The 17,194-nt window shown below is 44.8% G+C and overlaps 1 protein-coding gene across 1 annotated transcript in view; it reads right to left on the bottom strand.

Annotated features, from left to right (window-relative positions):
* Positions 1–10,575: 10,575 nt before the first annotated feature.
* The window catches only part of PRPF18 (pre-mRNA processing factor 18), a 44,486-nt gene continuing 37,867 nt past the window's right edge, over positions 10,576–17,194 (bottom strand). The window contains exons 11-12 of the transcript XR_011231494.1: positions 12,605–12,729; positions 10,576–12,126 (exon numbers count right to left, since the gene is read on the bottom strand). The gene's annotated coding sequence lies outside the window, so the exon portion shown is untranslated. The remainder of the gene's footprint in view (positions 12,127–12,604; positions 12,730–17,194) is intronic.

Genomic DNA, 17,194 nt, shown 5'->3' with positions numbered 1-17,194 from the left:
AGGTATTGTAAGGGAATGTTTTGTTCTTTCTGCCCCTGCGTTTGTGATCCCAGATGTGCTGCAAATGTGTTGCCTTGCCCCATGTCATAGTTTCCAGAAGGAAACATCCAAATGGTGTGGGAGCCATTATTTGGATGGCTTATTTTCTAGATACATGGGGAACTGTATGTTTATACGTATGTTCTTACAGATGTTAGATATTCCCAATGCTACCTCCCAGAAAAGACGGGCACAGTATGTTTTAGGCATACAAATATTTGTAGGTGTTTTTTACTGGTTTAGTAATTGATGTCCATGAAAAGAACAGCAGATCATTTCATCCCAGCATTCTTGAGTGACAGCCCTGCATGGTACCAAATGCTGCAGAGCCCATAGTCAGTCCATAATCTTCATTTATAGAGATCCCTGGGTGAATCAAATGCACATTGAAATTTGCAAAACACTGCTACAGTGGGCAGAAAGTAGTAACACCTGGTCTGGATCCTACCTGGGACACAAGACAATGGACTCAAATAGCATTTCAAGAGATAAACGATAAGGATGCCATGCAAAAGCAGATAAGTTTATTAGATAATAAAATTGAACCCTGACTATATTCCAGGACCTATGCTAGAAACAAATCAATAATTTGAAAACCTATCAGAAGATGTACAGGGGAATGAGAAACTGCTGCACTTGTGTATGAAGTGCTCTAAGGCTTAGAAATGAAATACCAACAGGATTTCCGAGGTGAGGGCATCACTTTTGAGCTCGTGGAGACTCTACAGGAGCCTGGCTTCAGAGGCCTGCAGTGGGGCTCAGACAGGGGGAGACCGAGAGAGGCCATTCTAAGGGCAGAACCAAGCTGGAGGACAGGGTTAGATGTCAGCCTGAAAAGTTAGGACATCATCATGAACAAATTAGGAGACACAAGGGGAACAATTTTTACTGCAAGTTCCCTGAGTTGGCAGATGGGGGCCTGGAGAGACAGGGGCTTAGCCTTTGAAAGGAACATGGACGCCTCACCCTCTGCAGTCAGAGAAGAAATTTAGAGATAGGATGATGCTGAAGTAGAAAGAATCATCTTTTTGTCCCCCCAATGTGGGGGGCCCGGTCATCCGCTAAGGACAGTAGAGGTGGGGACGGTAGTGGGAACGTGAGATACAGACAGCAGCAGCTGCCCCGGCTAGCCAAGACAGGATGACTCTGGAGGGGCTCGTCACCCTGGCTTTGTGACCAACTGCAGCACAATTCAACAACCCCAGTATGTGCTGCCAGTTGATTTTGTAAGTTAACTCATATTTCTCAACTATTAGCAAGCTATGGAGAGGAAGCATGCTGAAATGTACATTTACAAAAACAATTCCATTGAAATCCCTCTAAGATCTTGGTGTTACATCTTCCCCCTCCCCATCAGCAGAATCGGAGGTCACCACTCCCGGGACCCACAGGGGGCAGGAGTGCCCAGGTCTAAGCTAGTCTCCGGGGTCACAGCTTAGAGAGCATACTAGATACCTACACCATATCCCAGCACATATTACAGCGAATGACTGACTTAAATTTACTACAGTGACTACTTAGTGAGCCCCCATTTGTATTATCTGTGAGGAATAAATGTTCCTAAGTGGGCTCGCACATGATATTTCTTGACTATTAGCATAGAATTGAATTTATGCTGAGCAGCCAGACCATGGGTTTCTTCCCGAAACGTGAGAATAAGAGACCAAACACATCAAGTAACATTTATAGCTTGCTAATATTTGAGAAATATGATTTAACTTACAAACATGTGGTTACATCTTACTTGGTACTTTGGGAGGCCGAGGCAAGAGGATTGCTTGAGGTCAGGAGTTCGAGATCAGCCTGAGCAAGTGTAAGCAAAAAGTAGGGAAAAAATTAGCACACACCTGTAGTCCCACCTATCCAGGGAAGCTGGGGCAGGAGCATCACCTGAGCCAGGAGTTTGAGGTAGCTGTGAGCTGTGATGATGCCACTGCACTCTAGCCAGGGTGACTGGGCAAGACCCTGTCTCAAAAAAAACAAAATCCACGTTAGTTACTTTACCAATAATGGGGGAGCATTAAGAAATGGTCTGTGTAAAACACTGAAAGGTTGGATGAATGTGTCTTTTCTTCCAGCTTCATAGTTTTCTCTTTTATTCCTTTAGTAAATAATTTTTAATCTGAAAAAAATATACATGTCAGACTAGTCAGAGTCAGCTCTTTCTGGGTCGCTGGAAGCCCCACCCTTCTCAGGGGTTAGGAATAGGGCAAGCCAGTGTTTTCCACACTGTGGCTTTTCTGGGCATGTGAGGAAGAAACCCAGCATCTCCCAACCTACCCTGCCATGCAGATCTTAGCTCAACTATTTTACACATAGGCTTTCTTATAAGCTAATGAGCTAAACACAAAGATCCTATCGTTTATCTCGGCCTCTCGTATGTGGGATCCTGTGATCCAGAAGCCTCCCTGCTGAACCACAGGACAGTAGTGTGGGCCAGCCAGGGGACAGACTGTATCTTCACATACAGAATGAATGAGACCCCTTCCCCTAACCTACTGCCTTATGTACACGCCAGCACTTTGAACTCGATGGCCTTTCCTCGAAGTTTTGTGATCAATACAGAGCAGACTTTTAGTTCCTCGGGAACAGAGTACATTGTCCCAAAGGCCCTTTGTATTCGTGATACAATTATTACTCAACTTTTTAACAGTAATAGTTTCAACCAGAAACTACTTAGGATACAACATACAAAAGGTTCAAACACATTTTATAATATTAGGCTATTGAAGATGGTGTTTTCTAAAGTATGCTCTATAGATTTTCCTAGGTGATATTATTTGGGGACTTCTGAGTGAGGCAAAGTAATGCAGGACTTCTCAGAGCCTTTAATATATGCCCATGTACACTACAGTGCTGCTCCAAAAGGCAGAGTCCTCAAACTTACTTGTCCATGGAACCTTCTTTTATTTCCTCAGAACACCTCACAGGACTGCTGAGAAACACTGGCTGTGGTAGTTCCTTCTATCCTGTGAAGCCCTAAAGACCATTCAGTCCCAAGGAGGCCCTGTTGTGTCAGAAACAAAATTTCCGTCAAACTTTTCTCAGCCCCTTCAAATGTGCCAGTATTAGCCAGTTACGTCTGAGAATGCTCACACTTGCTGAAGTGGGTTCTAACGGCAGCAGGTACAGACTGCAGTCAGCGGGACGCTGCGGCAGAGCTGGTGCCAGCCCTCACTGCTCTTCCCATCTTAGCTCTGCGTCCTGCCCCGCTAACTTCACTCTTAGGAGGAAATGACATCCTTGTGGCTTCAAAGCTGCTTGTCCTTGCTTGGGCATGTGGCCCTCTCTGCACCAGGGGCTGTCAATGGCCCACCTGGGTCACTTGTTCCCCCCAGTAGGTGTGGGGTGGCACCATCGTGGGGAGCACCCCAGGACCAAGTGGCGTTAGGGAGGGGTGTCCCACAAGGAGCAGCGTACACCAGAGAGGGATTACTTTTCCTACTGATCCCTAGTAGTGATTATAGACGTCAACATAATGTGATCACTTCTTGATATTTAAGAATTCCTTCTACCCAGCCAAAATATTGATGCCCACCTGAAATAGACAAAAAAAAAAAAGGCTCTTACCGACTTACCTACTTCTACATACTTTCCTGTATATTTTCAATGATCACTTTTTTATAATCATAAAACAGTACATGTTATTTAGAATAAAGCAGAGTCAGCAGTGATTTTTTTGGAAGAACTTTAAAAACTCAATTCAAAATATCACCTCAGTTTCACTCTAGGGAAACCTCACGTTTTGAATGTCCTAGGACAGAGTAAAAATCGACCAGTGAGATCTGGTCACCCCTGGGTCTCACGCAGGCCACCCCAGACAGCTGCTATGTGGGAAGGTCGTGCCCAGGGGGTTCTGGGCCTCGGCTGCATCTGAGAATCACCTGGGGGGCTTTGAATGCTCCCAGCATGCGGACCCCAGCCCAGGGAAACCAGCATCTGCGGGGTGGGGCCCAGACTTGAGTATTTTTGAGAGTTCCCGGGTGATTCCAGGATCCAGCCAAGCTTGAGAACCACTGAATTGCTGCATTCAGTGTGAGTTCGCATTTCCTCTTCGCAGTTGCGTTAGAGGTTCAGGAGGCCCCTGGTTGGGGATTCTGTCCGTCCGTGCGAGCGATCTGTACACAGGCGCTGTTAAGTGACGCGCACTTCTGAACAGGCCCGCACGTGCCTTCCCTTCTCCCCTGACTGTCTCGTCTCCTCTCTCGGCTTCCCCACAGGAGCTACAATGACAGCTGTTTCCTGGATTCCTCCCTCTATCCAGAACTAGCTGACGTCCAGTGGTACGGGCAGGAAAAAGCCAAGCCCGGGACCCTCGTGTGAGCCAGCCCGGCCTGATCTGACCGCCTCAACGCCATTCTGAGATCACCTCACTGCCTCTCATTTGCCTTACCCAGACGCACTGTCACCCTGCACCAGCTTCGGCCCTCAGCACCTTTTTTTTTTTTTTCCTCCTGTCTCCGCATCCCCTCACCCTCAAAAACCTGACTGAGGAGACATTCTGGAAGGTTCCGGTCCCACTGTGTGTCCCCTGGCTCTCTTGCCCACAGAGGGCCAGACACCAATCCTCAATGGCACCTTGGTGGCTTCCCCCTGTCATGACGGCCCCCCAGGCCAGGAACCGTCAGGGAGGCCGGCTGGCATCGAATTCCTACGGGCAAGTAGCATCGGTGGAGAACAGGAAGGGGGCTGAGTCCAGGGTGATCGGAAGGACCAGTAAGCTGTGTCCAGCCTGCCACCCGCAGGCCAACCAAGCACTTCATGGAGAGGACGCCTCGGGGGGTATTCAGCTCGTACCTGAAATATTCCTTACCGGGACAGCTTGGCGGGGAGTGGCCCTGGGGAAGGGGGGATGACGAGGAAGCTCAACACTGCAGACATGCATCAGAGGATCACAATCAGTTCTATGCTGCCAAAGATTAAACAAACAAAAAAATAATAAAAACACAAACAAGAGGGGCCAAGAGGAAGACATTCTTTCTGCAAAGAAATTTCTTTTAAATTCTAAACTGCTACTACACACAAGTGAAAGTCAACCATCTGTAAATTGGTGTCCTCTCTCTCCCTTAATGGTCCACTTCTCTCTCCGTAGAAAGCCTGAAAAACTAACCCAGTGTGATGGTAAAGACGAGGGCGTCTTGGCTGGCACTGCTGACGCAGACCCTCCGTCAGTCTGGACACGAAGGAACAGAGACCCGCGGGGAATAGCAGAGTGTACCGTTAGCCCTGGTCTACGCAGGTGGTTCAGCCCAAGCCCAAGACTCAACACTGCTTTCCTTTGAGGATTTGTAGTAAACTAAGGTGGTAATTGCCAAAAGTGGTTCTCTCTCATTAAAACAACCAGTAAAAGTGTATCCTATTTTTTTGCACAAGGTGTTTCATTTTCTTTTTTATGGGAAACCAAGGGAAAAAGCACATTGCGATCCATTCAAGTGTTTTCAATGTCGTGGCTCATTTTATGTTTGTTAGCACTTGTGTGACAAAGAGCTCAGATCCGACTTCTATGTGTCACTTATTCCAAGAACCCAACTATGCCCTTAGGTAGAAAGATTTGACTCACGTGTCTACTAGCCAGCAGGCAGAGCAGGGTTGGGGGGAAAAAAAAAAAAAAAAAAAAAAATCAGCTCCCAAAGGGCCCACGTACCCATGACATTAGCAGTCACTTTGCACATTTGTGTGCAGATACCAAAAGAGGAAGGAAGAAAAATAACATGTGTGGGAGCTGCACGTTTACATGTGTTTTGAGCTATGCTTAATACACAACTGGAAAGCCATCAATCTTCAAAGGCCTCAAAAATACTTTTATAATAACGAACCAGTGCACAATCTTAGTTGGGTTACTCAAGATGGCACAAAAAGGTCTCCACGGAGCTGGTATGCTGTGCTTGTTGGCGCAAGTGGGGGGGTGGGGGGTTATTTTTTCTCACTTGTGATGACTTCCTATTGGAAAGGCATTTGACAGCCAGGGACAGGAGCCGGGGTGGGGGTAGTTTTGTGGGAAAGCAGAAAACTGAAGTTAGCTTTAGCGTAAAAAAGAAAAATTCGTTTTTCATGTATGTGTAATCCAAGAATAACAATAGACTCTACCAGACCAGGAGGGGAAGACTGGATACTAAAACAAAACCCTTACTCACGGTGTTCCCTCCGCTGCAGCCCGGAAAGCGCTGGGAGCTGAGCTGGAACATGCACACCTGGCAGGGACCCGGCGGCCGTGGCCTCCACCAGTCTCTGTGAATGACTCAGGGCCTGCTTCCCCCGGCTCCGAGCGCAGCTGGGTTGGCGATTCCAGCTTGTAGAAGGGATTAAGATTCCCAGAACACTTTAGGCGTAACCTGCAGGATAAATAGAAACCGATTATGAACTTACTCAATGACTCTGGGGATTCACTGGGGGATATTTTTGTTGCTCCTATTTTGATGGTCAGAGCTATGGAAACAGTATACATTGGGCCATTTTCCTTTCTCCCAAAAGATGATGCATGAATAATCAGACTGAACTATGTGCAGCAGGAAAAGTCACAAGGGAGCTAGAGAAGGTGATGGGGTTACACGGTTACAGGTTATTCAACATGGATAGTAGCTTGAAGCCAAGTTTTTAATCAGATGAAGCTTTTAGCCCAGTCGAGTTACAAGGAATGAGAGGCAAAAATTCTTTCTAAAAACTTGGGTTATGTTTTAGATTCAGGGGGCAGAGAAGAATGGAGTGGGAGCAGGAATTACAGTTCTAGCAAACATCGTGATAGTCTGGAAGTGAAGACAGATTAAGTAAAACAGGTTTTACTGTTTAGCTGCGTTCAGTTATTACAAAATGTACAGAAAAAGAGTCCTTAGAGACTGACATGATGATTGATCAGTGTGGTGGGAAATGATGTAGTTATTGTATACAAGCACTTGCAAACTCTTTATATATCCCTATTTCTTTAAAACAAAATAAGATGAAATATGAAGTCCCTGGTCTGATATAAAGTCCCTATTGGATTCTTCGGATACGTATAAGAAATTGCCTGTTTAAGCCAGAAGACTGGTGAAAACACATACATCAGACTATGTTGTGAGCCAGGTTGATTTTTTTTTAATTTTATCATATGCAGGTGAGTGTTGAAAACTGTTAAAATTCCAATTTGTTTTCATTCAGTATTAGTTTAGTTCTAAATATAGCAAACCCCATCCAGGTGCTATCAGACGACCAGTTACTGCTTAGTTAACTAGGTGTAAAGTTTTACATAAACATTAATGTCAATAGTTTATTACGAGTTGTGTAAAATGGACTCTAGTTTAATAATGGGGGAAATAAAGATTAGGTTGCTCCTGAAACTGACTGTAGAGCATGTAAAATGATTTTACTGGATTCTGTTCAACTGTAATCAATGAAAAAAAAGATGTATGTTGTAGACAAAAAGTTGCAGAATTAAAAAGAAATCTGCTTTTAATTTATTCTTTTTGTATTAAGAATTTGTATAGTACCTTTACATTTTGCAAAACAGTGTTGTCAACACTTATTAAAGCATTTTCAAAATGAAAAGATTCCAGCTGCCTCTTGGAAATTGTGTGTGTCTGGGTCTCAGTGATACGTGCTTCAGGATGCTCTGGGAATCTGTCATTCAGGTGCCTGCGTCCTCACTGGGCTCCTTTTTAAAGTCAGTCTACGGAGGGTATTCTTATTGGCTTGCCAGATGACATAGGCAAGCTTGGTTTGTTTGGTAGAGGCTAATTCCCTGTTATTCTAGTTTCCTTTTGTTAAATACACAAGCTGACATAGTCTAAATTATGTATTTGTCCTACTACAAAAAAGGACTTGAGATTGGAGGTCAGTCTTTGTCAGGATACTATTTCAGTCTTTGTATCACGGCTCATTACAAACAGTTGCCCGTGTATAATATGTGCCAGCCATGCCTATGTCCCCATGGAGCAGTCCTCAGTAGAAGGAACACCTAGGGAATCTGGGCCTTGAGGGACTGTCCCCAGCCTCTTGTCTCCATGTTCTGGGTAGGATGCAAAGAGTCAATCAAACAGGACTTGTGGGCTCACTGTGACCACCCTTTTTCACCCTCTGTGCCCACCCTCTAAATCGTATCACCAAAGCAAGTGCCTACCGGGCCTGAAGGTACAGAAGTCCCCCATTTGTGGGTAGACCGGTGACGGGCCGAGTAGAGACTCTGCCACAATCCAATCCCTGTCCCCCTAACCCAGCAGGCATCTCTTCACTAGCAGGAAACTGGAAGTCTGGCCTCCAAGAACGTATCGGGAGGGAAACCTTGCTAAAGCTTTGGCCACTGAAGCCAGCTGACTCCAAACTACGTCTGGAAGCGAGCCCATCGACACAGTGTCCTCTGCTTCCTAAGCCCTAAAAACTGCCCATGGGAGAGCCTGAAGCCTCCTTTCTTTGGGGAAGCAACCAGCACATCTCAAGATAATCTACACTTAAAAAAACAGAAAAGGACCTTCGATAAGTCTTTTACATGTAAATATATACAGCTCAGGAAATTATTCTCTCTTCATTAAGGTCTATCACATGAAGACAATTGGCACACTGGAAGATGAGACTATTCCCATTTCTTTACCACTCCTCCCTTTCAACTCTCTCTCTCTCTCTCTCCTTGCATAGTGCCTACAAGGTAACACCTAACAGTTACTATTTTGACTACTGGAGAACACAAAGTAAACACCCCAATCCCAGTAGAAAGTATTAGAAAATACCAGTTTGAAATGCTCTATGTAAAGCTCTCTCTAAAAAGGGGGCATGAAGAACCGCAGGGCCAGTAAGGAGGCCGTGGGCCTCCGTCAAAATCATTTTGCTGCGTGCTTAGTGCGGAGTCCAGGTCCTCGTGCAGGAGACTAGCAGGCACACGGTTGCAAACACATGGGGAAAGGAGGTCACTGGCATCAAACAGAAGAGATTACAGTGATTCCCAAGGACAGGAGATCAGCAAGTGTGTACACAGGGCATCTCTCACCGACACCTCATTCAAGGTGCTGCCGGTCAGAGATGGCAGGGAAAAGACGGAAGAGCTGCAGGCAGAGCCTCTATGGCTTGCACTAAGCCATGCACCCAGCAGAGCCAGTATCCATCTACTCAGGCAAGAGCCAAAGGGCCTGCACTGCACTCGGGAGAATAAGCAGTGGAGAGTCATTGCTAGGGCCCATGGGTTTATAATGCCACCAAGATTTGTTTCCATCAGAAACCCACTTTTCATAAATTTTGATCCCCACAAGCTAGGAGTTTCCTTTTATTTTTCCTTTATCCATCTGAATTCTCTCAAACCCACTTAAATCATGCTTTCATCCCCTCCACGCTACCAAACCCACTCTCAAGAGAGACTCTCTGCAATGCCAAAGCCAATGGTTAATTCTCTGTTCTTATTTTATGTGACTTACCAGCAACACCAGACAGTCGATCCCCCTGGCTTCACTGGAGCACTGTCTTCTCTTGGATTCCAGGCCACCTAAGGAAGGACCTTTCCTCCTATCACAGTCCAGGGATCTGCTTTTCAATTTCCTTGTTTTTCTTGCCTGACTTCTTAGCGTCGGAGCATCCCAGGGCTCGGTCTTTGGACTCCTCCTATTGATTATTGACAATCACTCTTTGTAGCTCCCATCTAGTCTCATGGGGTTTTTACAAGCCACTGCATCCTGATGACATCCGTATTTACCCCCACATCCTGGACCTCCTCTCCAAAACGTGGACATCGTACTGCCTACACAACTTTCCCACATGGACGTCTAAGGCGCTAACACGCCCAGAATAGAACTCCTGACTGTCCCCTCCAAACCTCCCCCGCGGATGGCGTTCTCAGCTCAGTTCCAGCCTTCCAGTGTTCAGAAACCTCTGGAATCACGCAGGATTGCTTTCTCTCACACCTCACATCTGCAGCAAACACAACAGATGCAAACTCCCTGCCCTTAGGAGATTTACATTACACTGGCAGTGGAGGAGGAAAATACAAAGTTCTATGACATATTAGGTGATAAGAAAACAGGGACAGTGGAAGATTTAACCTAGGACAGGAGCAGGAACACCTTTTCCTCCAAGTTGGGTAAAAAGAAAAGAAAGATGCTGGGAAGTTTGGAGGCAGAAGCAGACCTTAATGTTGCCTCCATATGCAACCTGGGATGAGGAAAGCAGGTGAGGACACCCTCCCAACAAGATGCGAGAGGTGGCAGGGTGGGGCCAGGATAGAGCAGAGGCACAAAGCATCAAGAGTGTGACAGCAGCAAGGGTCCGGGTGACGTGGGATACTCACAGATTATAAATCTTTCCCCCCGGCAGCACCTCCTAGCCAGAGCACGGGAGGAGACAGATGTTGGGATGATCCTGACTTGGCTCTTGTCACGGGATGTGGCCTGATCCAGGGGAAGGTCCCTGTGTTGTGCTGCTGGGTGCTCATGGAAAATCCACCTGAGGTGGGGACTGCTTGGAACAGGACCTGGGTCTCCTGCCCCTTTTCCAGGAGCTAAAAACCTGGCTGCCTGTTGTATGAGGAACCAAGACCACACCAATTATTTTAACAGACATGATTTAATACAAATGACTGTCAACCAGATAGTGAAGACGTCGAAAGGCACAAAGGGGCCACACGGGTGTCACAGAGATGGTAACTGCAAGAGGCAGCTGCCACACGTAGGGCTGGGAACAAATAGCAAGAGGCTGGGATTATTAGAATTTAAAAGCTTGAAGGAGGCGCCCCAGGAGCTGGGAGTCAAACCTCTCAGGAGTGGACGTTGTCCAGCTTGTACTGCTGCCTCAGAGACTGGGCAGATCCCCGCAGAGCTGGGACTGAAACATCTGAAGAGGGGGCGCCGGCTCGATGGTGCTGTGATGGCTGAGTGGCGAGACAAAGCTGGCTCCTTCAGGAACTACCTGCCACGCTCGGCTGCAGAACCGCTGCTGTGCCATCGTAGTGAAGAACAGGAAGCGAACAGAAAGGAGCAGATCCCTTCTTCCCTCCCGCAGGTTCCGGTCTCTGGGTGTCCGCTGCTGGTGACAGCTATACAAAGCCAGCCAGCACAGGAGAGAGGGGTTTGCAATCTCATGACGAAGCAGAGTGTGGAAGGTGTGTTTGGAACTGAGAGACAGCAGCGTCACCACCAGCGCCCTTCCTGACCCTTCGCCTCTCTGACTTGTGGCTGGCCTGACACGCTAGAAGTTCCTGGTCAAAGGATGAACTACTAAAATCACGTTAAAGTTCTCTTAAATTTACTGCTATAATATATTGAACAAATTTTCAGATTTAAAAAAAATTTTATAAAGGACGAAAACCACATGCATTTTGGCCCACGTTACTGTAGTATGAGTTGCTTAGAAGGAACTGTAGTAGTAACAAGGCGAAGCACATCAAGCTACTTTTCCCAAAAGGCTGAAATCACCATCATGTATTTTCTCAAGTATCTTTCACATCCCTAGTATTCAGAAGAAAGAGAATTTATTCCTCTTAAAGTCATTTCTTATTGTAATGGAGATTTGGAAAGAACACAAGAGAGGAACAAGAGCTCGATGCTTCTGTCCAAAACACTGGGTGACCAGGAATCTTGACGACAGGCCAGAACTCCTTTTGGCATCTGCCCCAATACCTGGTTGTCCTTGAACTGCCTTGACCATCGGCTTGATTTGTGGCTTTTCTGTAACTGAAATCACGTGGTACCAATACTCACAGAACCAGCTCCGGTGAATGCTGCTTTGCCTATTTATATCTTAGGAGGTTGTGGCAATGTCAGATTTTATTCCAGCTGAGATAGACACGACCTCAGAGCACCATGACACACTTGCCACGAGTCTCGATGATTTTCAAGGCCAAGAAATTTGAGTAATGTACATATTGCTTAGGAACTGAATTAAACAAAATATAACGGAAACCCAACTGTGGGCGCTTACCAAATACTGTTCTCATGTAACATGAGGCCTGGAGGAAAGCAGCTGTGATGGTTAATTGTGTGTGTCAACTGGACTGGGACAAGGGGTACCCAGATAGCTGGTTAAACATTATTCTGAGTGTGTCTATGACAGGGTTTTGGATGACAGTAACAGTAATTGGTAAACTGAGTAAAGCAGAGTGCCCTCCCCAGTGTGGGCATCATTCTATCCACTCGAGGCCTGAAGAGACCAAAAAGGTGAGTAAAGGAGATCTGCTGTCCACCTGACCGCTTGCGCTGGACATCAGTCTCCTGCCTTCACGCTGGAGTTACACCATCAGCTCTGCCCGTTCTCAGGCCTTCAGGTTCAGACTGGAGATACACTACCAGCTTTCCTGGGTCTCCAGCTTGCAGACAGCTTATCGCGGAACTTCTCAGCCTCCATAATTACTTGAACAAATTCCTGATAATAAATCTCTCTCTCATCTATTGTTTTCCTGGAGAACTCTAATACAGAGGTTCAACTCTTGTACAGTGATTGCATGATGCCATCAAAAAACCAAGCTTTATCTTCTGCTCTGCCATCTTTAGCAAGTGTCTCTCACTATTGAGATTGCAGGATGGCTGCCAAGCACCTAAGCATCACGGAAAGGGCACAATACATATGTCAGCTAAGTCTGTGTCTTTTAAAAAAGCAATAATTTTCACGGAAGTCCCACCCAGTAAACTTCTATCCGTATCTCATTGGCAGAACTATGCCATGTGACCAATCCTAACCACAAAAGGTCCTGGGAGAGCACGTAATTTTAACTGTGCACATTGCAGCTCTAAACAAATTAGGGTTCTGTTAATAAGAGAGAATGAAAATTGGGTCAGCAACGAGCAATATCTCCACCACACATATATGACATATAAACTTGCACACCAAAAGCAGCAAAACAAAAATAGCCAAGTCTTAAATAATAATCCAGTACAATTTAAAGTCTAATAAAAAGTACAAAAATTCACATGATTTCCTCTTTTCTCAAATCCTATACTCTTAAGGCATGCTACTATGATGGTACCATTAAACAAAAATTATGTTATTCAAGCTCGACATGTTATTCGATTCTTAACTCTGGCAAAGATAGCTGACAAAGGTTATTATCAATATCTCAGCTAGTCATAAGATTTTTTCCCCACTGCATAAAAAGTAACCTAGCACAATGGCAAGCCATAGAGTGGAAGAAGTATGTGCAATACATCTATCTAACGATATAGGAGAAATATCTGCAATACATATGTCTAGCCAGAATATATAAAGAACTATAAATCGGTAAGAAAAAGGCAGGCAATTCAATAAGAAAAAATGGACAAAAGGCCAGGCAAGGTGGCTCACACCTATAATCCCAGCTACTCTGGGAGGCTGAGGCAGGAGGATGGCTTGAGGCCAGGAGGTCGAGACCAGCCCAAGCAACAAAGTGAGACCTGTCTCTACAAAAAAAAAAAAAAAAATAGAAAAATTAGCTGGGCACAGTAGTGCGCACCTGTAGGCCTAGCTACTCTGGGAGGCTGAGGCAAGAGGATCACTTCAGCCCAGGCGTTTGAGGTTGCAGTGAGCTATGATGATGCCCCAGGCAACAGAGCAAGACCCTGTCTCAAAACAAACAAACATAAAAACAAAAACAAAATGGACAAAAAATAAATCTGGAACAGGAATTTCACAAAAGATAATATCCAAATGGTTATGTAACACATGAAAAAGATACTCTACTAGTCATCAAGGAAAATGCAAATTAAAGCCACAATGTGATACCATCATGACCACCAGAAGGGCTAAAGTGACAATGACAGATACATCAAGTGTGGCCAGGATATGGAGTAACTGGAACTTCAAATCCTGCTGTGCGAGTCTAAACTGGTACAAGGTTTTCACAAGATTTTCTGACAGTATCTTCTATAGCTGAGTTTACACATACCTGAAGTCCCATAAATTTCACACCTTGGTCTATACCATACAGAAATTTATATTCACCAAGAAATGCATGCAAAAAAATCCATACAAAAACTGGAAACTCACAGGCCTGTCAAGAGTAGTATGGATAAATTGTGGGATACAGCAACAAATGAATGAATCACAACTACACACAACAGGGATGAATATCAGAAACCCTAGCTGAGCCAAAGAAGTCAAACATAAAAGAGGTCAAGCACACACTGTTTGACTGCATTTATAAACAGATAAACTTAGAAAACTAGCAAAACTAACTGTGTGTGGAATGACTACTAATGGGAACAGGGTTTCTTTCTGGAGTCATGAAAATGTTCTGAACCTGACTGTGGAGATGGTTGTACAACTCTGCATGTACCATAATAAAAACCACTGTATATTTTACATGGGTAAAACTTATGGTGTGTGAATTACATATCAATAAAGATGTTTTTAAAATTATGATGTTAGGAATCAGGATCATGGCTGTGACTAGAAGGCATGAAGAGATGTCTAGGGTGTTAATAATATTATCTTTTCTGATTTGGATGCTAGTTACTTTGGGCTATGTTTACTTTGTGAAAAATCTATTATGATATAGTACTGATTTTCTGTATATATGTTATACTTCCAATAAAAATTTACATTAAAAGAAACATAACCAAGCACTACGTGAGTATTGGAAAATAATTTTCAAAGGGCTGAACAAAGCACTTTTTCTTAACAGATACTCAATGTCTAATACTAGTCTCTTCTATCTATCCTGGCCTCAAGCCTATTTCATACTTTGACCTCCAATTTATTACAATACCTTGTTTAATCTTGCGTTAGTTACCCACCAAGGTACAGCCAGCCCAAGGCAGACACTGTCCCTGCTGCCCATGTTCTTACAGGTGACTTACATGCTGCCTGTCTTGGTTCTTCTTCTCTCTCTATGCACAAATCTCCCCATTTTAAACTTAAGAATTATGTACTGCTTCAGAATTATTTAGCATTTGGAGTATTCGAGGTTTTATAATCTGCTAAATGTCACACTAACGTTGAGAGCCAAGTGTTATCTTCGTATTAAAAAAATAAGGAGGTATAGTCCCTTAGCCCTGAATTCATCTAACAAGGTCGTTTCCCTCCTTAACTCTGCTGGTGATTCCTTTTAATCAGAGCTTTTCACACTGCTGGTCATCGTGGCTTAATGGGCTGTAAACCAATTTAGAGGGTAACCCCAGCATACTTTTGAAAGAAAGAAACCCGCCAGAACAGAAAACGTAAGAATGCCTGGCCCACGGGATGGCAAGAGCCTTCGTTTCAGCTGTACGTGCATGTGCGTATGTAATACTGCGTCTCCATGCACTCATCAGTTTGCTGTGAGTTGTGGCTAAAAAGTTTCAAACTCTCCTACTTCCCGGGGTGGCAGCAACTCAGAGAGCCAGGCTCAGACTGCAATGCTCGCGGGTCATAACATCTCCTAAGTCGAAAAGGAAGAGCAGTTTGAGAGCGAAGGCAATTCGGTTTTGGCAAGTTGTAAAACTGGGAGTTCAGAAAAGCTGGGCGCGCAGACTGTGGGCGTGACTCGCCTGCCATGGCCGGAGCTCAGTGAATGAATCTGAGGTCACCACTAACACTCAAAAAGCAGCTCGAAACCTCTGAGCTGCCCTCCGTGGTGAAAGTGGATGTTAAGCTTGAAGGCTGTGAGGAAAAGTTGAGAAAGCTAGTGCTCAAGGACAGGGAAGGAGAAACTAAACAATTGCAAGTGGCCTAGTTAGAGTTAACCATCATTGGCAATGCAAGGATTAGCTTAAGCAAGTCGTCTAAAGTACCCCAGAGCTTACAATGGGGGAAAATACATAATCAATGCTTTCATAATAAACTATTTGGGCAAATGTAAAAAATATCCTGTATTTTAACGAGTATGGTTCCAAAGTCTCAAATGGGGTCGGCGCACACCACAGCTGCTGCTGCTAGCCATGCTGCGTTCCCCTGGTTTCTCCACACCACCAGAACTTATTTTTAAATTTCAAAAGATTTTAAGGTTACTGTTAACCATTAAAGGACTAACGTGTGGTTATAATTCAGCCAATGGAACTGCAGGGTCTGTGATGAAAACCAGTTGCCATAACAGAGTTCCCATAGCGACCCTCTGGGGACTGGCGCTGGCCCTTGCACTCTGGACAGCTGAAAGCTCTTACATCAAGATGCCGTGAGAAAGTGCTTTTCGGCTCAAGACTCCCAACGCGATACCATACCATGAATTTCTATGGGATAAAGTTATTCCTTCAGGCCCTTCATGGGAGTATACTGGGGGAGACAGGAGACACAACCCATTAAGTTACGCTCCTCAAGATGTTCAGACGAAGGAAACAGCCACATCTCAACTTAATGCTTCCTTTACTTGAAACTGGCCACTGTACTCAGCCTTCTACGTTAAGAAGCACTGAGTGGGGAGGGAGAGGGGGATTTTGTGGCTGAAAAGGAGCCAGTGATACAAATCCTCAAATTCCAATCTACCAGAGACTCTAAAACACTGTTCTCCGTCTTTTCCAAGCTGTTTACTTTCAGAATAAATTATATTACTTTCTTTCCAACAAAAAGATGGTTGCATTTCTATTATTTACTGAGATCAAACCTAGGGTGCTCTGAAGTGCTGGACTAGGTCAGGAAATCGCCAGAAGGACGAGCTTAGCATTAAAAAGTCATACTGCTATCAATCCTATTTCCCAGTCCTCCGTATTCTCCCTGAGCCTCTGAGCCCACAGCAAATCACCAAGTTCTGTTATTAGTGACAGCTGCCTGCCTAGCTCTGGTCTCTCAGGACCCTTCCCTTCTTCCTACAAGATCTGGACTGTCCCCTGTTTCCCCCTATGTGTCAATTATCTTTGGCTTCAGCTTTATTTTCTTAATTTCCCCCCAAAGACTGAAATCACAGCCCCCTGACTTCAAGACTGCCGCAGGCTCTGTGTTGGAACGCTGAAAAACACTGTTCCATCTTTGCAGTTGGCAATGACACTCCTAGGAAATGCACTGTCTACTTCTGAGGGAAAACCAATGTTTTACTAAATTAAAATCCAGAAATACACATCACCTGTGGACAGGAGTCTGGGGAGGCAGGGAGTGCGACAAGGGGAGGAATATAGTTCTTTAAGGATTATGATTGATTTAAAAAGGTATGTCTTCATTGTTTTATAAACAGCTAAAAACAGAAATACATAGTTTCTGCTGAACTAAAATTTTCACAATTTGGAGAACGGGAGAAGTCATTTTTCTGCATATCCTCATGATATTTGCAGCCATCTGAAGATCTTTAATTTCAGGAAAATGGAAAACTTTTCTCTGAGGAAATCCACAT

Source organism: Eulemur rufifrons, chromosome 25 (assembly GCF_041146395.1).
Source record: "Eulemur rufifrons isolate Redbay chromosome 25, OSU_ERuf_1, whole genome shotgun sequence".
Classification (NCBI taxonomy): Eukaryota; Metazoa; Chordata; class Mammalia; order Primates; family Lemuridae; genus Eulemur; species Eulemur rufifrons.
The sequence above is the reverse complement of the archived record's forward strand: the minus strand, read 5'-3'. Positions and strand labels throughout refer to the sequence as shown.